We start from the raw sequence: 22,564 nt of genomic DNA, 5'->3' as shown, positions 1-22,564 counted from the left end.
CAGGATGGCAAGTGATAGAAGTTTGTAAGTCACGGGTAGCAAAGATATTCCTCTGTAGTTGTTGATGTCCTTCATGCTGCCTTTTTTGTGTAATGGATGGATCAAAGCTATTTTCCAATCTTCGGGTAGGGTCTCCTTGTTCCAAATTTCTTCTATTTGCTTTTGCAAGATATCAAGTGATTCTTCTGGGGCATATTTCCATAGTTCTGCTACTACTGAGTCTTCCCCCGGTGCTTTGTTATTTTTGAGACGGGCAATGTGGCGCTTGATTTCATCTCTGTCGGGTGGTCTGGAATCTGGGTACCTGAGTAAGGGTTCCTTGGTCTCAATGGCGCTTTGCGGTTTAGAGCAATTAAGAAAATTCTTGAAGTAATCCGCCAGAGTGCTGCAATTTTCTTCATTTGACGTCGCCAGTGTGCCGTCCGTTCGCTCAAAACATAGAGATGGTGGTTTATAGCCAGTGAGTTTGCGTTTGAAGGATCTGTAGTACTCTCTGCTTTCATTCTTCCTAAAGTTTTGTTCTATCTTTTCAATGAGAGATTTTTCGTATTTACGTTTCTCAGTTCTGAACACCCTAGCTGCTTGGGCACGTTGGGTTTTGTAGGTTTCCCAATCATTTTCTGATTTCGTAGAGTAGTATTGTTTCCACGCATTGAGTCTTTCTTGGAGGACTGATTCGCAGGTACTATTCCACCAGGCATGCTTTTTGCTTCTCTTGATTTCTGCAACGTCTTTGGCGGCCTCAACAAGGAGACTTTTGGCGTTGTTAAAGTCACAGTCATTTGGTCTAGCCTTCTCCTGGAACTCCTCGACCCTTTGCCGAAGTTTATCATTGTCGAAGCGTGTGATCTGTTTGGTTGTCTTCCTTGTGTTTGCGGGAATTGGTGTGAATTTGATAAGAGACATATAATGATCTGAGGCCACATTGATGCCTTTCTTTACCTTGACATTCATAATCTCAGGGCTGTTTCTCCTGGAGATCGCAACATGATCAATTTGGAACTCTCCGAGAGCTTGGATGGGAGAACGCCAAGTCATTTGCTTTCTGGGTAGATGGCGAAAGTGGGTCGACATGACCTGCAGATTGTGATTTTCGCAAATGGTCACCAGTCTTTTGCCGTTGGGATTGGTTCTTTTGTGAGCAGGGTAATTTCCTATAACTTTCTTGTACTTCTGCTCACGACTTAATTGGGCATTGAAGTCACCCAAAAGAAGCTTGACGTGGTGTTTGGGGATTTTGTTCAATTTTTCATCCAGTAGGTCCCAGAAATTATCAACTTCGTCTGGATCAGATTTGTTCTTATCGTTTGTAGGAGCATGTGCGTTGACTAGGGCGTAGGTTTTGTTCGCGCATTTAATTGTGAGTATAGACAATCTGTCATTCACAGGTTTGAAATTTGCAACCGATTTAAGGATCTTGGTTCTAACAGCAAACGCGGTTCCAAGCATCACAGCTCCATTGAGGATTCCTCTTTGCGCTTTGCTCTTGAAAAATCGGTAGCCTTCAGATTCAAAAATCTTTTCATCTGGGTACCTTGTTCCCTGTAGGGCCACTATGGATATATGATTTTCGTGAAGAGCTTTGGTGAGGGTTTTCAGCTTGCCTGTTTGTGTAAGTGAATTTATGTTGAAAGTTGCTAGAAAGGGTTTAGATTTTGGCCTGAGTTTTTGACTCTTCGGGATACACCGAGACGCTCCGACTCGTCTCTTGCATGATGTCGAGTCTCCCCCAGAATCCGAACGAGACTCGTGCGCCGTGGCGTTCACGACGAGGGATTTATCCGAAGATTTACCCCCTGGGGTATGTTTCTTGAAATGTTGTGCCATCATGCTTTTTGACTTGACTTTGCTTTGGACGGGTACCCATCCTTTTACAACTAGGGTTGTTAGCCCTAGAGGTTGCCTCAAGATGTTTTCTGGCTTCTGGTCATTTACCAGTCTTCGCCGTAACCCTGGCAAGGGACCAGTTTTATTTCACGGTGGTATTTTATTTCCCTACTACCCTCTGACTCTGCTGGCGGCAGAGCCAGCGAGCTTCCCCAATTCCAATGGGACGCGCCCGATTGAGGTAACCGGTAAATCCCCACACGGTTATTATTATTATTATTATGATTATTATTATTATTATTATTATTATTATTATTATTATTATTATTTACCGGGCCATTGGCAGGCAATACGAAACACTATTCCTTCGGAACAGGATGTTGCTAGATCAATCCCGCTCAATTGCTGGAGACACGGAACACTGATCTTTCGGAACAGGATGCTGAATGAATCCCGCTCAAGTGCACGCGGCACGGAACACTGCTGTTTCGGGACAGGATGTTGCAAGATCAATCCCGCTCAATTGCTGGCGACACGGAACACTGATCTTTCGGAACAGGATGTTGCTGGATGAATCCCGCTCAAGTGCAGGAGAAAAGGAACACTGATCTTTCGGTACAGGATGTTGCTAGATCAGTTTCACTCAAGTGCTGGCGACACGGAACACTGATCTTTCGGAACAGGATGTTGCTAGACCAATCTCGCTCAAGTGTAGGCGATACGGAACTTTGATATTTCGGAACAGTATGTTGCTAGAACAATCTCGCTTAAGTGCAGGTGATACGGAACATTGTTCTTTCGGAATAGGGTGTTCCGGCGAACTGTCGATTTAAAGATCAGTTCCGAGTCCGAAACAGTTCCAAAATGACTGTTGTGATATATTTTGCCCATCTCTATTCACCGTCAATCTCCCTCAAAGTAGGAAATGTAAGGCCGGTTAGACACTGGGCGGATTTTGCCGCGGCGGCAAAATTCATGGCAGAGCCGGGATTCGAATTCGGGCCTCCGGGAGTGTCATCACACTAACAACTACACCACAGAGGCGGACATTATTATTATTATTATTATTATTATTATTATTATTATTATTATTATTATTATTATTATTATTATTATTGTTTCGGAGTATAGTGGATGTGCAGAGGTGAAAGAAGGTGCGGGGGTGAACAGGTTTCAAAATACGAAATTAAAGTTAAGATAAAATTTAACAAGGTTATATTTTCTTTTCAAGATTAAGAAATAACAAATAGAACAGGTACTCAGTAGCCGAAACACAATTCGAAAATGTACAGTTACAGTGATTACAGGATTTGGGCTCCGAGAGCCAGACACACAATTCTTGAGCTATAAGCCCAACCTTACGATATATAGAAGTCAACAAAGGGGCAGAAGACCCCTATCATGCCGAGGAGCACTTGCTCCCAATTACACAGTAAAACCTCCTCGAGGCGCGCAGAAAACAAAATTTTAGAAAGAGCAACCTGCTCTTAAGTTCGAGCCTATCAAAGGCCACACCAAACTCCACTTTCAAGTTGTCCTCCAAGGACATGAAAACAGGGGTAAAAATACCCAACCTACTGAGGCCTATTAAGTAAAGAAACAGGTCAATTGCATTGCCTCTAAAATACCAACTTGAGAGGAGGCGTTCTTGCACTCCTAATACACTTTATATAAAACCTACTTGGCACTAGGCCGTTACTGCAAGGGCTAATCCCATAGTAAAGAGGTGACTTATAGAAGGAGAGAATTTACATTACGTTAAGGAAGAAACGGTAGTGAAAATAAGCTCACCTCAATGCAATATGAGTGGGAGCTCGAGAGTGTTAAGCACTCTCGATCCCAATATGTAGTTTAAAAGATAGAATTGATACTAGGTGTCTTTACATTTTAGGGGAAAGTTACATGGTAGAAAGGCTTCGGACCTGCCCCGAGAGTTAAACTGCTGAGCTAGCAAGAAAAGAAGTTATTAAACGGCCATTACCTGGTGGTTGAACTGCTGCCCGAAGAAAGAGGCGCTTCCCGCCCCCTGCTACGTACTTTACACACTGATAGATGTTACTGAAGTGGCGCGGAGACCCGAAAATCAGCAGTTTATATACCCTCGTGGAAAGTTCGAAGCGTTTCAGGAATGAGAACACCCTCCCTCAAGAATTTTATTAGCTAACCACGAAAACCCCTACACAAGATGAAGAAGAAACACATTATTGGTGGAAAATTAAGTAATTAAGGTAATGCCCACATAAATTATATCTTTCTTGTCGTAGCTACCTCCGCAGATTATTCCAAGGGGAAGGTCCGAATCTTTAACCATATAACCTACGTTTCTAAAATGTAACTTTCTTCCGGCTAATGTAAAAATGTCATAAAATCTTTAACTGTAAATCGGAGATAGAGAGTGATGTAACCTCTTGAGCTCCCCTTCATCTTGGTTTGAGGTGGCGATGTTTTCACAACCTTTCGTTTCTGTAATGTATTAAAGTTATTTCCATCCTCGCCACCTCAGTAGCTTGGGATTAGCCCTGTGTCTTCGGCCGAGAGCCCTATAGGTTTTAATATTTCATTATCTGGAGCGCAGTGTTCGCCTCCATTCAGTTTGTGTTTGGGCCGTTTACTTAACCTGTTCCCTTTGTCAAAGGCCCTGTAGGTTCGGTACGAGATACCTCTGTGTAATAATATTTCAATTTGTAAATAGTGCCGTGAAAGGCCAGAGTTTGTCACTTTTCATGCAATGTTGCCTTGAGTAGGTTTGGAAACCTGAGAGCCTGTTAGCTTTTTTTCAAGTTTTGTAACTGTAAAGTCTAGAGGCTACATATTGTGATTTAGGGAGCAAGTGCTCTTGAATTAGGGGATTTCGGCCCCTCACTAAATAACACCTCTTCCTTTTGTAAAATGGTAAAACTAGGGGCTTGAAGCCCAGAATTTGTAAAAATCACTAATCTTAAATTTTCTTAGTCTTGTTTCAAGATTGCTTTGTACCTGATATGTGTTTTATGTTCACCAAGCGAAAATTGTTAAGTTGTTGTTTTCTGGAAGAATATAACCTTCAGTTCAAGTTTTAAATCAATTTTGATATTGTAGACAGACCCATTCACCCCAGCACCTTCTTTAACCTCTTTCTGCTCCATGGATAACCCCATAACAATGATGAAGATGATGATTATTATTATTATTATTATTATTATTATTATTATTATTATTATTATTATTATTATTTAATTTTATTAATTCAAGCCCTTTACCTTCCAGTGTTTGTTTTTCCCTCGGACACAGCGAGGGATCACACCTCTACTCCCCAAGGGCAGTGTCCTGGAGCGTGAGACGTTTGTTGGGGATGAAACTGAGCAGAAGGACCAGTACATCGCCTAGGTGGCCTCGTATCACTTTTCAAATTTCGTAGCAGAGCCGGGAATCGAATCCGGGCCTTCGGGGGCGGCAGCTAATCACACTGACCACTACACCACACAGTCGGATTTCAGTTCTATTTCGTGTTCTTCTCGGCCTTTTCACCAGTTTTGTGGGTAGGCACATTATTGGTCATTTTTGTCATTTACTGCAGTTAAAAAAACTTTATTAACATCTGAGTCACAATATTGTACGATGTACTTGCAAATAAATCACAGCTATATTACAATTAGCATATAAGAATTACAGTTATTAGACTGATACAAAATGGACCGGGAGAGTTGGCCGTGCGGTTAGAGGCGCTCAGCTATGAGCTGCATCCGGGAGATAGTGTGTTCAAACCCCATTGTCGGCAGCCCTGAAGATGGTTTTCCGTGTTTTCCCATTTTCACAGCAGGCAAATGCTGGGGCTGATCCTCACTTAAGTCCACGGCTACTTCCTTCCCACTCCTACGCCTTTCCTATCCTATCGTCGGCATAAGACCTACCTGTGTCGGTGCGACGTAAAGCAAATTGCAGAACTGCAGATACAAAATGGGGATTACAAATATGTTAGGGGGCACCCGGGTTTGAACCGAGGACCTCTCGATCTGCAGTAGAATGCTCTACCAATGAGCTATACCCCCACGCTTTCCACTTTCCGATATCTACCAACAATCAACGAACGTACAACTTCAGTATTTAAAGCAGGGCCTCTCAAACGCCCAAAATCTCACGCGTGCAGATAGAGGCGCAAGAGCTCCGTGCACTGTGCAACGCTGCCGCTCGGCATGGCTCGGATCAACGCTTCGTCTCTGGGCTACTCGGCTAAGCTCGGCTCAACTCGCCTATGCTCGACTCAAGTCAGCTTGGATTTGGAGCGCTACGGCGCAAGTGGGGCAGAGGGAGACAGGCGGAGCGAGCGAGACAGGCGTGAGGAAAGAGAGAGTAAGCGCTATTGCTCCAAATCGAGGAGTGGGGGGTCTGCACTCTGGTCAACCAAGCCAAGTCGTCTCTTGCACCGTGCACAGTGCATGCACCACGCGCATGCACCCTGAGAGGCCCTGATTTAAAGGTTCAGTGAAACAGAAAGCGAACTGTCGACGCGATCAGATCTCACTGCGTCCTGTAATATTGCATCATTGCGAGCTGACTTGGCTGTGCGATCGAGATCCCGGCGGGTTCGTGAACGAATCGTATCCATGAAATTTCATTATAATTTTTGTCCTTAATGGAAGATAATAATTGCTTTTGAGCAAATTAAGAGTAAAATTATCGGTAAATTAATAAATACGATTATTACTAGAGAAGTATATAAATACATAGGCCTACTTTGATACATTACGACTAAGAATTCTACTACGTCACAGCGCTTCAGTATGGCTTTTGTTCATGTAACACATTTGTGTGGCAAGTCTTTGCTCACCTAACTTCTTCGAACTTCTTTGCTTTGCTTGATGTTACTTGGTGGGGCGAGTTGTTGACTTGTGATCATAACTCATTATTTAACATAATTATTGGTCCAGGGATCATGCTATTTTTCATTCAAAATTCATTTTTGTGTTCTTTACGATATTATTTTCACCCCCCTTTTTCCCGTCTGAACTGCCCGCGCTAGTCAGGGTGGACAAAAATTGAGAATTCACAGACACGGCACTTCCATTCATCGGTGCTAGCCCAGGACCTCAGGAAGGAAACAAAAGACTGTACGATAAAGCGGAATGCCTAGAAAAATCGTGTCTACAACGAAATAGTCAACGTAGTTACATATCTATATATGTCAATAATAATGGTACCGGTATTTAATAATTTACCTCCAATTTTACTGTTGATTTGTGTGAAAGCAATTATTACCCTCCATATGGGACAAAAAATACAATGAAATTTCATAGATACTGTGACCGTTCACAACGTCACCTATGGTATGTCATGATATCCAGGAGATGAAATATGCCGTTTTCCGCGTCATTCTACGATAAAAACTGCCCAAGTTAGAATTTTTCCACCCGCTCCAGGACTCGATTTGCAGTATCCAGAGTCGCGCGACCGAGCTCTAGTTGCCGGTAATTAGCATCAAGGCAGTGCAAGAGCGCTTGTACTCGAAGTTTTCTCACTCCAACCACGAGTGAGATGAAAGAGACGCGTTATCACGTGACAGAGAATGTAGGTCACTAGCTGAGCCCAGAAAGTATATCCAACGTGAAAACTAACATTATACCCTGTTTTCCTCGCTCATTCTCCACTGCCAACTTAACGCATTCAGCTGTTTTATTTCTGTTAATTTTTATAAAACGCAAAATACCCAATGGATAATTAAGCGCAAACATTCATTTGAATCAGGGAATTTTACGCATAATTATGAGACCGAGAAATGCTCTACTTAACTGACAGAGCGGTAACTACGCTGTAAACAAGGGCACGTCTTAATGACTAACAGATGTTGGACCCTAACCGTGACAGCGAACACAAGGAATCCCCTGTGCTCGTCATCATTCACCGCCAGAGACAAAAGGACGCTTTTGAGATTGCTTGAGAATCTACGAAGCTATTTCAAAAACATTCACTCATTGGAAATGAGAATGCAAGAGCTACAATTTGATATCCTGTTCGTCACTATACGTTGCGTATTAACGGACCAACGTGTGAGAAAGGATTGCATTTTTCCCCCACCCTCAGCATTCGGGTCTCTAGCGTAGCTTGCCTATATATTCAAGAGCTGAGAGGGAGACACTACCCAGTGCATTTTCAGTGTAACGCCAGTACGGTAGTATTTCGTCGTGGTTTGTGTGTGAGTCGTTTGTGAAGAAATAATCTTGTAATTTGAGCAGTGTAATACAGTGATTCATTAAAGTCTGTGAGTATGTGGAAATAATCACAATCTGAGTGAGATGTCAGCGCGTACAGTGTGCCGCTAATTAAGAAAATAGGAACGGTACGAAACCGTAACAACCGCTGTCCGTGTGTCGAAGAGGTCGTGCGTCGAGCCTCATATGTGCCTAAACTAATACGGCTCAATTAACCTCAATAGCCAGGTATCCCAGTGCGTGGAGTTGCGTGTGTGTTCTCGACATAAATGAGAGATACAAAGAAAGTGCGTGAACAGCTCAGTGTCGGCATAATTAAGGGTAGTGTCACGTCTATAAATCCATAATGCAGTTGAGAGCCTGACTTACGCATGACTAGGTGAAATAGAATATGCATGAAGTGCGGTCGTGTGAGACGAGAAATTTTAACCCAGTATTGGCCTAACCAGTGACATTCTTTATTCAGGACCTAGAATAGCTGTATGCTGTTTATAAAATAATAGGTACATGAGAAGGGAGCAGTGTCGGGCTACAGAGACAATACCGGCATTGGGTTGGAATGCTCGTGCTATTGAGCAGATCCAATCATATATTCAAATTGTGATGTGTATTAAACTAACGCATTCACATGAGATAACTTCCTCTCATTTACATGTCTATGAGAACGTCGACATCCAGCTGAATGCCAGAGTTTTGCCTGTGTACCGGAGTGAACGAGTCATCTAGCTGTTTGCCGGAATTTCGCCTGGTAGCCGAGAACGTCTGGAACGTCGCTGTCATGTGTATGACCTGCCAGGAAGTCATCATGGGTCTTCACATCGCCGATGACGTGATGCAAGCAGCTTAAGCCCATGGTGTGCCCTCCTGTAAAGCTGTGAACGTGGTATCCAGAAGGCTGAGTACATTTCCAAGTATTTATATCTTTGAAGGTCGTGTCCCATGGTAAATATGTAGATTTTCCACTTAGATGTAACGTAGACTGCAAGCACGCCATTTCAGAGGGATAATAATTATAATTTCATTTTTATTTGAGTCCTTTATAGAATACTTTCATCATGGTTTTGGGACGACCATATTTTACTTCCATCCTTGTATAAGGGTTCGATAATGCATGACGTAATTATAAGGACCTTGGCTTAATTAAGTGTGAAGCGCTGTCAAGTAGAGAAGGCTTAAATATTCTGTAAAAATGACTCCAGTTATCTTCTTTCCATAGCATATACGAGGTATCAAGATTTTTCAGTAATTCATTTTCCTTTTTTTTTGGTGCGCTTCACCTGGTAGATCCCTCCTAATTAGTAACTAAGGCACCTGGAACAAGGCATCGAGACAGTGGGTATCTTACATCGTTAATTAATTAGTTCGCGAATGCGCAAGTTAATTTGGACCCTGGTGGCAGGAGATCATCATTAAATCTGCATCGTGGTCAATGTACCGAGAGGAAACGAGACGGCTGGATAGGCTGTAGCCATAATATATATTATGTAATGAAAATGTGAAGTCCCCGTGGAATCTGTTGTTAAGATACGCGATATGGATATCGCGATATGAATGTGCCGAGTATGGCTGAATATAAAGCCGGGATTTGTTGTGATGCCATTGTGGGCAGTATTGGAAGAAGTGAATAGATTATTTGCCGTGAAATAACTGTCTGGGAAGTGCTTGGCAGGCCGCCCCTTGAAAGTGTGTCACGGGCAGCTAACAGCTGGAGTTTTATGAGCCCCTTTAAACGGGGGAGTGAAGGCGTTTTCTTCAGTGAAATAGAACAGATACAAGTGGCGAGTTTCTTTCCTTTCGGCACAGAGATTACGTGTGTTAATTTAAATAGAGCCAACGTCGCAGAGATTCCAAATGAGCATTAAAGGAAGGATCCCTCCAGTTTATTTCTTTAATTATTCACAGCGTGTAGGGAATTCCAGATCAGATATACCCTGTCTCAGAAGGTCCTGAGTTCATTGCAGGAGACAGTAAAACTTACTGTCACAAGCGGCAGGTGACTAAGGCCACCTGTAATCCATTGTGTGTATGTGAAATGTATATATTCTTGTCCATTTGTTGCAGGTAGTGCTATAATACTTTGTTTATGATGTCTGGTATTGAAGTCGCTAAATGCTTGTCCATAGGTAACATCGTTGAGTAAATAATGTCCTGATATATGTGTTGATAAAATCCTAATGAAATGAGCGTGTTTATTATACTGCATATTTGGCAACGTTTAATTTAAGGAAGGATTGCAACGCGACTTTCAAAGGATTGGGAGTGTAAATTGCCTATTTCAGTTCATACGATACTAGCAAACTTATATCATAATTTGATGCAAATTGAATATATTAATTCTTGGCAGGTAAACAGATTTACAGCGGGGTGTGTCCATAATGATTAAATATGTGTGTGATTTAATATAAGTGTAGAGTGAGAGAGAGAATGCCTCTCTAAGTCTGAGGTAGTGTAATAGTTCGAGAGGGAACGCCTTCTTAAGTTTGAATATTTAAACGTATAATGAAGTGTAGAAAAAGACTACCGAACATTTAAACGTCAAGATCACCCAAGTTAATGTATGTAAGGTGTTTGTATGGCATACCCATGTAAATAATGTGTTTCACTAGTATAAGTAAAAATTTGTTATACAAGATACTGTCTCTCTTCTCATTAGTAATGAAATGGTATTCCTCTCATAATTAACTTTTCCCCCTACTATAGAGACTATTACTAAAGAACTTATCGCCCCATCGGACAGTCCATAGACCCGAAAATGCGATACCGGCTCGGCTAGCGAATTATTCTAGTAGGGGAGGGTGAGGCTTCGACAAACCGGGCTGAGTTCGAGGCTCACCGATGGTGCTCCATTCTAACGTCATATTTATGAACAATGGTAACAGGTTCATGTACTGATGCCTTGGAACGGTACAATACGACTCGTTCACGTACCTTTCCGCTTGTAACAGCGGTCATGTCTCCGGATGACATTAATAGATCTAGTGCGTCGTCATGAACACTTGTCCGACACACGCCACGCCGACTACAAAGATATGTCGAAGAAGGTGGACACGTGGAAGGTATGCATTTATTTATTTATGTTTTACGTATATCAATTGAAAAATGAATACATCTGTCAACCTCTGTGGTGTAGTGCTTAGTGTGGTTACCCGCTTCTCACCAGATGTCCCGCGAGGACTGGCGCATGGGTGTTTTTGACCCGAGGCTTAAATATTAGCCTATAATTCTGATTTGGTCGTCCCTCGTTTCCTGTCGCCTTCAGTACCTTCCTTCCTGACCTTGAAGTAAATCCTGAGAAAGTTGACATGTTATAGCTTTGTCATCACCCGAGTTATTAGTGTGTTACTCTCCGGCGGGTCAGATTTACCCAAGGCGCCAGTCCTCACGTGAATGTTCTTTGTTGAGCAAGCATTCCTCGTTCCCGCCGCCTCCTGCTCGGTCAAGTCAGTGCTTATCTTGATAGCTGTGGCGATATATAATAATTTCGTGTGGCTATTTCTAGCCGGGTGCAGCCCTTGTAAGACAGAACCTCCGATGAGGGTGGGCGGCATCTGCCATGTGTAGGTAACTGCGTGTTATTGTGGTGGAGGATAGTGTTATGTGTGGTGTGTGAGTTGCAGGGATGTTGGGGACAGCACAAACACCCAGCCCCCGGGCCATTGGAATTAACCAATGAAGGTTAAAATCTCCGACCCGGCCGGGAATCGAACCCGGGACCCTCTGAACCGAAGGCCAGTACGTTGACCATTCACCCAACGAGTCGGACAGCTGTGGCGATGGATTGGAATAAGGAACAAGAACGTTTAAAACGACTAATTGATGAAGTATTTCAAGAAGATGAATAGGAGGAAGGAATCGGAGGACAGGCAAGTGGAAGTGAAGAAGGCTGTGTGTCCGAAAGTGAGCACTGATAGTGAGGCAAGTGCTGAGTCGTGTGATAGTGAGAGTGAAATTACTGATGAATTGAGTGGTAACGTAATTTTAGGCAAGGATAAAACTACTAAATGGAAAGATACACCATGTCAACCACCAAATGTACGTACAAGGGCGGTGAATATTGTGACTCACTTGCCTGGAGTGAAAGGTAAGGCAAAACATGTGAATTCTCCATCTGATATATTTTACTGTTTCTTCACTGAGGACGTGATTAGATCTATAACGAAATATACAAATTTATATATAATTAAAATACAGCCTAATTTTGAAAGACGAAGGAATGCCTCCCTCACAAACCCTATCGAAATAAAGGCTATGCTCGGATTATTGTTTCTTGCTGGAGTATTGCGATCGTCCCACTTGAACTGCAGGGATCTGTGGAATACTGACTTTACAGGAGTGGATAGATTCCCCGCAACAATGTCCATGTACAGATTCCAGTTCTTCTTGAGATGTCTCCGGTTTGATGACACTGAAACTAGGAGCGAAAGGAAACATATTGATAACCTGCACCAATTCGAGGTATATTTGAAGAATTTGTTGTGAACTGTAGGACGAATTATGATGTTGGTGAATATGTAACGATAGATGAGAAACTGAAACTTTGCGTGGGAAGTGCAAATTTAAGCAATTCTTACCATCAAAACCTGCAAAACACGGAATCAAGATTTTCGCACTTGTTGATGCAAAAACTTTTTACACGTCAAATCTTGAAATTTATGCCGGAAAGCAACCAGAAGGCCCTTATCAAGTCGATAACTCCGCCATGGCTGTAGTGAAAAGGTTAATTGTTCCAATTAGTGGCACCGGTCGCAATATAACGTGCGACAATTGGTTCACGAGCGTGCCTTTAGCAAAAGACCTGCTGAACAATCATCGGCTTACTTTAGTCGGAACGATACGTAAGAATAAAAAAGAAATTCCCCCTAGTTTTGTACAACACAAAAACAGACCACAGTATTCAAGTGACTCTGGTATCACACGTTCCGAGGAAAGGAAAGACCGTGCTGCTCCTATCAACAATGCACCATGACGCAGCCATTGATGGAGAAACCGGTGATAAACAAAAGCCGGAGATGAACACATTTTACAACTAACACAAAGTCTGGCGTTGATGTTGTTGACGAGCTTTGTGCAACATACAACACTGGACGTGTGAGTAACCACTGGCCACTAACTGTATTTTGTGCCATGCTGAATGTAGCTGGCAAAAATAGTCTCATTATCTACCAATCAAAGAGACCTGATAAGGTAGTTAGACGAGCTTTCCTCAAGCAACTGTCTCAAGAAATGGTCCACGAACACATGAAAAGCCGAGCCGTAATGGAGAACCTTCCTCGTTCGCTGAGGTCGAAGATAGCTGGATATGTAAGCATTGAAACTCCGATGGTCCGCCTCTGTGGTGTAGTGGTTAGCGTGATTAGCTGCCACCCCCGGAGGCCCGGGTTCGATTCCCGGCTCTGCCACGAAATTTGAAAAGTGGTACGAGGGCTGGAACGGGGTCCACTCAGCCTCGGGAGGTCAACTGAGTAGAGGTGGGTTCGATTCCCACCTCAGCCATCCTGGAAGTGGTTTTCCGTGGTTTCCCACTTCTCCTCCAGGCGAATGCCGGGATGGTACCTAACTGAAGGCCACGGCCGCTTCCTTCCCTCTTCCTTGCCTATCCCTTCCAACCTTCCCATCCCTCCACAAGGCCCCTGTTCAGCATAGCAGGTGAGGCCGCCTGGGCGAGGTACTGGTCATACTCCCCAGTTGTATCCCCCGACCAAGAGTCTGAAGCTCCAGGACACTGCCCTTGAGGCGGTAGAGGTGGGATCCCTCGCTAAGTCCGAGGGAAAAACCGAACCTGGAGGGTAAACAGATGATGATGATGATGATGAAACTCCGATGACAGGACCTCCAGCTAGAAAAGGCCGAACAAGATGTGGGTATTGCCCTTCCAATGCTGACAGGAAGACGAAAACTGAGTGCAGAAATAATGATGTGTGGTCGACACACCGCTCCCATGTGTCTCCAGTGTGCGAGTATCGCTACCAGCCAGCGTGAATGAAAGGACACATTCTGGACAGCCATGAATTCTTGAGAAATACTGGTAACGATTTGTGAGTGACTGGAAACGATTATTGAGACTTGTGCTATATATTAATGTGAATATTTCTTTAAATTGTTCATCCTAAGTGACTGAAATTTAAGATAAATACTTTCCTGCCGTTATTAAGGTCTATTTTACTCTTCATGAAATAATTGTATTTATTTTGCATATTATATTGAATATTTTTTAAAATCACATTAAACGATTTAGAATAGTTTATTAGAACAGTCTAGGCACAATTCATTTTATACGTAGTGAACAATGGCTAAAAATAAAATTTAAAATTCCGGGTCAAATACACCCATACACCAGTCTTCGCGTAACAATTTTTCGCGCCAGTCCTCAAGGGTTAATACCCGCGCCCCCACTGCCTCCCGTAAAGGCCTATTGTATTCCCGCACTGCTAAATTTATTATACCACAGCTTTTGATTGATATTTAAGAGATAACATAACAAGTGCCGTCTGGGGGTATAGCTCAGTGGTAGAGCATTCGACTGCAGATCGAGAGGTCCCCGGTTCAAACCCGGGTGCCCCCTAAAATTTTTTATGATACGTAACTGTTTTATATCAATCTAATAATAATAATAATCTTATTTGCTTTACGTCCCACTAACTACACTTTTACTGTTTTCGCAGACGCCGAGGTGCCGGAATTTAGTCCCGCAGGAGTTCTTTTACGTGTCAGTAAATCTACCGACACGAGGCTGACGTATTTGAGCACCTTTTAATAACACCGGACCGAGCCAGGATCGAACCTGCCAAGTTGGGGTCAGAAGGCCAGCGCCTCAACCGTCTGAGCCACTCAGCCCGGCTTGTAACAATCTACCAACTGTAATTGTTACACAATAATTGTAATATAGTAGTAATTTATTGTATGTACATTGTACAATTTATGACTCAGACGTTAATAAAGGTTTCTTTCTTTCCTTCTTTCTGTCTTTCTTTCTTTCTTTCTTTCTTAATCCGTTTACCCTCATGGGTTGGCTTTTCCCTCGTACTCAGCGAGGGAACCCACCTCTGCCGCCTCAAAGGCAGTGTCCTGGAACGTGAGACCTTGGGTCGGGTGGATACAACTGGGGAGAAGGACCAGTAATTCGCCCAGGTGGCCTCACCTGCTATGCTGAACAGCGGCCTTGTGGGGGGGATGGGACGATTGTAAGGGATACGCAGGGAAGAGGGAAGGAAGGGACCGTGGCCTTAAGTTAGGTACCATCCCGGCATTTGCCTGGAGGAGAAGTGGGAAACCACGGAAAACCGCTTCCAGGATAGCTGAGGAGGGAATCGAACCCCTCTGTACTCAGTTGACCTCCCGAGGCTGAGTGGACCCCGTTCCAGCCCTCGTACCACTTTTCAAATTTCGTGGCAGAGCCGGGAATCGAACCAGGGCCTCCGGGGGTGGCAGCTAATCACACTAACCACCACACCACAGAGGCGGACACTGTATTTTTAAAAAGCCTTTATTAACATCTGAGTCGTAATATTGTACGATGTACTTGCAAATAAATTACAGCTATATTACAATTAGCATATAAGAATTACAGTTATTAGACTGATACAAAATGGACCGGGAGAGTTGGCCGTGCGGTTAGGGGCGCTCAGCTGTGAGCTTGCATCCGGGAGATAGTGGGCTCGAACCCCACTGTCGGCAGCCCTAAAGATGGCTTTCCCTGGATTCCTAATTTCACACCAGGCAAATGCTGGGCCTATACCATAATTAAGGTCAGGGCCATTTCCTTCCCACTCTTAGGCCCTTCCTATCCCATCGTCGCCATAAGACCTATCTACGTCGGTGCGACGTAAAGCAAAGTGCAGAATTGCAGACACAAAATGGGGTTTATAAACATGTCAGGGGGCAGTCGGGTTTGAACCGAGGATCTCTCGATCTGCAGTCGAATGCTCTACCACTGAGCTACACCCCCACACTCTCCACGACCGCATATCAACCAACAATCCACGAACGTACAACTTCAGTATTTAAAAGCTCAGTGAAACAGGAAGCGAACTGTCCACGCGGTCAGATCTCACTGCTTTCCGCGGGCAGTCTCTTGTAATATTGCACCTGGACGCGAGCTGACTTGGAGGTGCGATAGACCGCGGCGGGTACGTGAACGAATCTTATCCATGAAATTTCATTGTATAATTTTTGTTCTAAATGGGCGATAATAATTGCTTTTAAGCAAATTAAGAGAAAAATTAGTAAATTAATAAATACGATTATTACTAGAGAAATATGCACATACATAATTTGATACATTACGATTATGAATTCTACTACGTCACAGAGCTTCAGTATGGCTTTTGTTCATGTAACATTTATGTGTGTGAAGTCTCTGCTCATCTAACCTCTTTATGTGTGTGAATTCTCTGCCCACCTAACCTCTTCATGTGTGTGAAGTCTTTGCTCACCTAACCTCTTTATGTGTGGGAAGTCTCTGCTCACCTAACCTCTTTATGTGTGTGAAGTCTCTGCTCACCTAACCTCTTTATGTGTGTGAAGTCTCTGATCACCTAACCTCTTTATGTGTGTGAAGTCTCTGCCCACCTAACCTCTTCATGTGTGTGAAGTCTTTGCTCACCTAACCTCTTTATGTGTGGGAAGTCTCTGCTCACCTAACCTCTTTATGTGTGTGAAGTCTCTGCTCACCTAACCTCTTTATGTGTGTGAAGTCTCTGATCACCTAACCTCTTTATGTGTGTGAAGTCTCTGCTCACCTAACCTCTTAATGTGTGTGAAGTCGCTGCTCACCTAACCTCTTTATGTGTGTGAAGTCTCTGCTCACCTAACCTCTTTATGTGTGTGAAGTCTTTGCTCACCTAACCTCTTTATGTGTGTGAAGTCTCTGCTCACCTAACCTCTTTATGTGTGTGAAGTCTCTTCTCACCTAACCTCTTTATGTGTGTGAAGTCTCTGCTCACCTGACCTCTTTATGTGTGTGAAGTCTCTGCTCACCTAACCTCTTTATGTGTGTGAAGTCTCTGCTCACCTAACCTCTTTATGTGTGTGAAGTCTCTGCTCACCTAACCTCTCTATGTGTGTGAAGTCTCTGATCACCTAACCTCTTTATGTGTGTGAAGTCTCTGCTCACCTAACCTCTTTATGTGTGTGAAGTCTCTGATCACCTAACCTCTCTATGTGTGTGAAGTCTCTGATCACCTAACCTCTCTATGTGTGTGAAGTCTCTGATCACCTAACCTCTTTATGTGTGTGAAGTCTCTGATCACCTAACCTCTCTATGTGTGTGAAGTCTCTGATCACCTAACCTCTCTATGTGTCTGAAGTCTCTGATCACCTAACCTCTTTATGTGTGTGAAGTCTCTGATCACCTAACCTCTTTATGTGTGTGAAGTCTCTGATCACCTAACCTCTTTATGTGTGTGAAGTCTCTGCCCACCTAACCTCTTTATGTGTGTGAAGTCTCTGATCACCTAACCTCTCTATGTGTGTGAAGTCTCTGATCACCTAACCTCTTTATGTGTGTGAAGTCTCTGATCACCTAACCTCTTTATGTGTGTGAAGTCTCTGATCACCTAACCTCTCTATGTGTGTGAAGTCTCTGATCACCTAACCTCTTTATGTGTGTGAAGTCTCTGATCACCTAACCTCTCTATGTGTCTGAAGTCTCTGATCACCTAACCTCTTTATGTGTGTGAAGTCTCTGATCACCTAACCTCTCTATGTGTGTGAAGTCTCTGATCACCTAACCTCTCTATGTGTCTGAAGTCTCTGATCACCTAACCTCTTTATGTGTGTGAAGTCTCTGATCACCTAACCTCTCTATGTGTGTGAAGTCTCTGATCACCTAACCTCTCTATGTGTGTGAAGTCTCTGCTCACCTAACCTCTCTATGTGTGTGAAGTCTCTGATCACCTAACCTCTTTGAACTCCTTTGCTTTGCTTCATGTTGCTTGGTGGGGCGAGTTGTTGACTGGTGCTCCTAAATCATTACTTAATATAATTACTGGTCCAGGGACCATGCTATTTATCATTCAAAAAATAATTTTGTGTTATTTACGATATTCTTTTCACCTCCAGTTTCCCGTTTGAACTGCCCGCGCTGGACAGATATTGAGAATTCACAGATAAAGTCAGTGCCGAATTAAGGTGTTTGGGGGTCCTGGGCTATTTAAAAATGTGGGGCCCCTTCTTCGTAACATCACGTAAGACTAGCATACTGAAGTTGTTATAGAACTACTACTACTTAAATTGGTGAATAGGGAAGTGTTGAAATAGACTACAATTTTTCTCTATTTTTCAGGTTAATATTTCATAATGCCAAAACATATTTTACATTTGCCTCATCATCTCTATCAAATCGACATACAAAGCAGAACTTACTACGATCTCATTCCCGTTATCTCATTGGCATTACATGAATTTAAAATCTAAAATTTAAAACTAAATCAACATGTAAAAAGGTAGCAGAAGCGGTATTAAGAGATAACGAAGGACATTGTAGTATTATGACTTGTACTACTTTTTACAAGTCATAATACTACAATGTCCTTCGTTATATCATTGGCGAACTCATTCCTGTCTGCAGTAAAGTATCGATTATCTGAATGTTGATCAATAGAAATAAGGCTAACAGAAAGTGTCCCAGTCAACAAATTCAAATATCTGCGTTATGTATATCCGCAAGTGCTGTGATAAAGTAACGTTTTCTCCTTCCTACATCAGCAGCCTTGCATCCAAAAATACAGAAATGTCGTTAAAATATATTATAATTGTAATCTAGGTCCATTTCAGTCAATTGTAACTCTTTTCATCCAAAGCTTACCTAATTTTTACTCCGACGTAGTTAACAATCCTGCCGTTGCCGTCAGTGGCGCATGAATCTTCGCTTGTGGCAGGTATTGAAATGAAATGAATAATTGTACAGTTCGCAGTGACGCCTAAAGGAACACAGGTTTCTGTTTTTACGATAAATTTAAAATAAACTAGCTAAAAAGATATTGTTGGTGGGTCAAGATTAGTTGAGAATTTGGAGCTGGAAGGACACAGTAACGAACATTTAAATGAAGAGTGATACCTTTTCAAAAATTATAAGTGCATTTGACAATAAGGACGGAAGCTTGAAACAGAAAACTTTGAAAGTGTTCAGTATCACTGCATTGCTCTTATGGCGTAGGAGGAGACTTTTTCGCAAATGATCGGCTACCCGAAAACTCACTTATCTGATAGTTCCCATGCAGGAATTCTTTTGGATAATCGATGCTGTACTGAACTGACTAATTGGTAGTTGAATAAATTTTACATTAAAAATGTCTTTCTCCTTGCCTTCAGATTTGCAAATGACTGCAAAACATCATCGAATGACAACTCATTTGTTATGTCATGTTCTAAAGACACGATAGTCAAACCGTCCAGTCTTGGTTGAAGCATGTTTGACCGTAATTTATTTTTGATTAGTGCCAGTTTAGAGAAAGAACGCTCTGCTTCGCAATTGGTTATTGGAATTACCAAGTACAATTTCAATCACACAAATACATTTGGAAATACACTAATCAAATCATTTCCGTATGTGTATTTAGCTGTCTCCTGGCAAGTAACTACATCTACACTTTTAACGAAATCAAAAATGATTAATTTCTATTTTCAAAGATTCATCGAGATCATCTCGGTAAAATCGTAAACAGTTATTAAGAGAAGTTTCATCCACAGTACATGAAGCCTTAAAGTCTACTAGAAACTGGAACAATGACTGAAATGTTTTGTAAGACTGAAGACGATTATTAAGTCCACTACATAAACTAATCAATTATCGCCAAAAATATTTCTACTTCAATTTCTTTTCTTCCTTTCAAAATAGTTTCGTTAAGGGCAATACCATCAGTATATCTCTTCTTTGATTGTCTTTCAGATGTGTGCTCGAAACCTGTGAGATATTTTTCACATAACCTTTCAGCTTCCTCTTCATATATATCAAAATTACCTCTTTCATTGGCTGTGAATGTAACCAGAGACTCCAGAAGTTTACAATCTATTAACTAGTCTAGTGTAGGTTTCTCTAAACTCACACTAACTTTATCAAATCTTTCCCAAATTTCATGCCAAAAGAAACACATAAAAGCCGATTCAAATTTCATGAACTTATGTTGATATTTTCGGCAACTTTTCAATTTCTTTCAAATGCTGTTCTTTTAATTTACATTTTTTGGCACCACTAGGATATTTTCCATCCATTTTACAAGAACATTACAGTTGTAACTTACGAACGGTTCAATAATCAGAGGTGAACTGGAAGTATAGTATAGTACAGTATGCGCATTCCACCGTGCTTCCCCTGTCCCCTCCCGCTCACTTCCTAGACCTCTTCCTTACATCCCCCTCTGCCCGTACTCACAAGCTGCCAGATTTAAATTTTCGTCAACAATAACCTTTACAATAATTACAGTGTGTAAGTAGCGAGGATTCGTGTCTCCGGACGGTAACTGATTCTAGCAGTGATGAAATACTAACGCGGACAACTGATAGGAAGTAAGGAAGAGTGCATTGCGAGCGTAAATATTCAAATACATGCACGGAGGTGGAGCAGCAGGCCTTTTCATACAATTTTTGGTTCGGCCAAGGGCCGGGGCCCCTTGGCACGAGGGGCCCGGGGCTGCAGCTCCTTTAGCCCCCCCCCCCAATCCGGCCCTGGATATAGTACTTCCATTCGTAGGTGCTAGCCCAGGACCTCAGGAAGGAAACAAAAGATGGCACGATGAAGCGGAATGGCACAGAAGAGTCCTGCCCACAGCGAAATAGTCCCCGCAGTTACGTGTCTATATTTCTCTAGTAATAACGTTATTTATTAATTTACCTCAAACTTTACTGTTGATTTGTGTGAAAGCAATTATTACCCTCCATTTGGGACAAAAATTACAGTGAAATTTCATGGATACGACTCGTTCACGTACCTTTCCGCTTGTAACAGCGGGCAACTGTAAACAATGTCTCCGGATGACATTAATAGAACTAGTGCGTCGTCGTGAACACTTGTGCGACACACGCCACGCCGACTACAAAGATGTGTCGAAGAAGGTGGAAACGTGGAAGGTATGTATGTATTTATTTATTTATTTATATTTTACGTATATCAATTGAAAAATAAATACATCTGCCCATCTCTGTGGTTAAGTGCTTAGTGTGGTTACCCGCCCCTCACCAGATGTTTAATACCCGCGCCCCCACTGCCTCCTGTAAAGGCCTATTGCATTCCCGCACTACTAAATTTAATACACCACAGTTATTGATTGATATTTAAGAGATAACACAGCCAGTGCTGTGTGGGGGTATAGCTCAGTGGTAGAGCATTCGACTGCAGATCGAGAGGTCCCCGGTTCAAACCCGGGTGCCCCCTGAAAATTTTTATGACACGTAACTGTTTTGTATCAATCTGATGATGACGATGATGATGCTTGTTGTTTAAAGGGGCCTAAGGTCATCGATCCCTTTGTATCAATCTACCAACTGTACCTGTAATTGTTACACAGTAATATTGTATTATAACTTAGTAGTAATTTATTGTAAGTACTTCTTCTTCTTTATCTTTTTACCCTTCCTCGCTCCACCTGGACCACACTCAACAGGATACGCTACGGAGTAGGAAGAAGTGCTTCTGCTCTGCATCAGTGGGGCTGGAAAGACTCTCCAGCTTGTGACTGTGGTGCTGAAGTGCAAACCATCCTGCACATTCTGAAGGACTGCCCTCTGCGAGCTTTTGCTGGTTCCATCGAGGACATTCACCGAGTGACCCCTGAGGCACTCTCTTGGCTGGAAGAGCTGGACATTCGTCTCTAAGAAACTTTTTTTTTAATGTGGAGTTTGTATATATTCTACCGGCAGCTGTACATGCCGTATTGTTTTGACTATTAATTGTATTCCATCATCACGCAAAACGTTCAGAGCGAACTTGGTTTGTTTACGTTCAGAGGAGCAAGCAGGCGAGCCGCCGACAGCTGTGTGTGTGACGTAGCTGCAGGGACAATATAGACTACCCGCCTGACGACACGTGTAGCCTACATGGCCTGGTATGTTCTGGATATGAACGTCACGCCTTCGCGCACATTCTATTCAAAAATGCGTAAAACTCCTATAATAGTAATCGCAGCGACTTGAGCGATACGGCATTTAAAAGAGGATAACATAAACTCCCAAATTGTGAATCTCAAGTAAATTCGTAGAGGGATTCGCGAGATAATCGACTTCGAAGAGATCACGTTTTCTGATGACGTAGGAGCCCCAAACTGAATATAAGCTGAGCTCACTAGATCCGATTACACGAGAACGAGCTTGACTGTGCTAGCGAGAACACGTACGTGTCTCTCGCTCCGCTGTCCCTCTCCTCGCCAGGCGATCTTTACTTACTAAGTGCAAGCCAGACAAATGTACTTATTAGTACTTTCCGAAAGATCATTTGTCGGAGCTGAGCACTTCTCAGTGCTCGCTTTCTGTTCTCTTTCAGGATTTCTTTTCAGGAGGACCAGGATGGAGAAGCTATCCGTACCAGCGAGACCGGCACACCAAGACTACAGGGGGGAGGG

General features: G+C 42.7%; 4 non-coding genes across 4 annotated transcripts; 2 read left to right on the top strand and 2 right to left on the bottom strand.

The window, feature by feature from the left end:
- Window positions 1-5,783: 5,783 nt before the first annotated feature.
- TRNAC-GCA (transfer RNA cysteine (anticodon GCA)) lies at window positions 5,784-5,855 on the bottom strand. The gene has a single exon. It is a non-coding gene; the product is annotated as a tRNA-Cys (tRNA).
- Window positions 5,856-14,502: 8,647 nt separating this feature from the next.
- TRNAC-GCA (transfer RNA cysteine (anticodon GCA)) lies at window positions 14,503-14,574 on the top strand. Its single transcript has one exon. It is a non-coding gene; the product is annotated as a tRNA-Cys (tRNA).
- Window positions 14,575-15,885: 1,311 nt separating this feature from the next.
- Window positions 15,886-15,957, bottom strand: TRNAC-GCA (transfer RNA cysteine (anticodon GCA)). The gene has a single exon. It is a non-coding gene; the product is annotated as a tRNA-Cys (tRNA).
- A 5,352-nt stretch (window positions 15,958-21,309) lies between these two features.
- Window positions 21,310-21,381, top strand: TRNAC-GCA (transfer RNA cysteine (anticodon GCA)). Its single transcript has one exon. It is a non-coding gene; the product is annotated as a tRNA-Cys (tRNA).
- The last annotated feature ends 1,183 nt before the right edge of the window (window positions 21,382-22,564 follow it).

This window comes from Anabrus simplex, chromosome 3 (assembly GCF_040414725.1).
Source record: "Anabrus simplex isolate iqAnaSimp1 chromosome 3, ASM4041472v1, whole genome shotgun sequence".
Classification (NCBI taxonomy): domain Eukaryota; kingdom Metazoa; phylum Arthropoda; class Insecta; order Orthoptera; family Tettigoniidae; genus Anabrus; species Anabrus simplex.
This window is presented reverse-complemented; position numbering and strand designations above follow the sequence as displayed.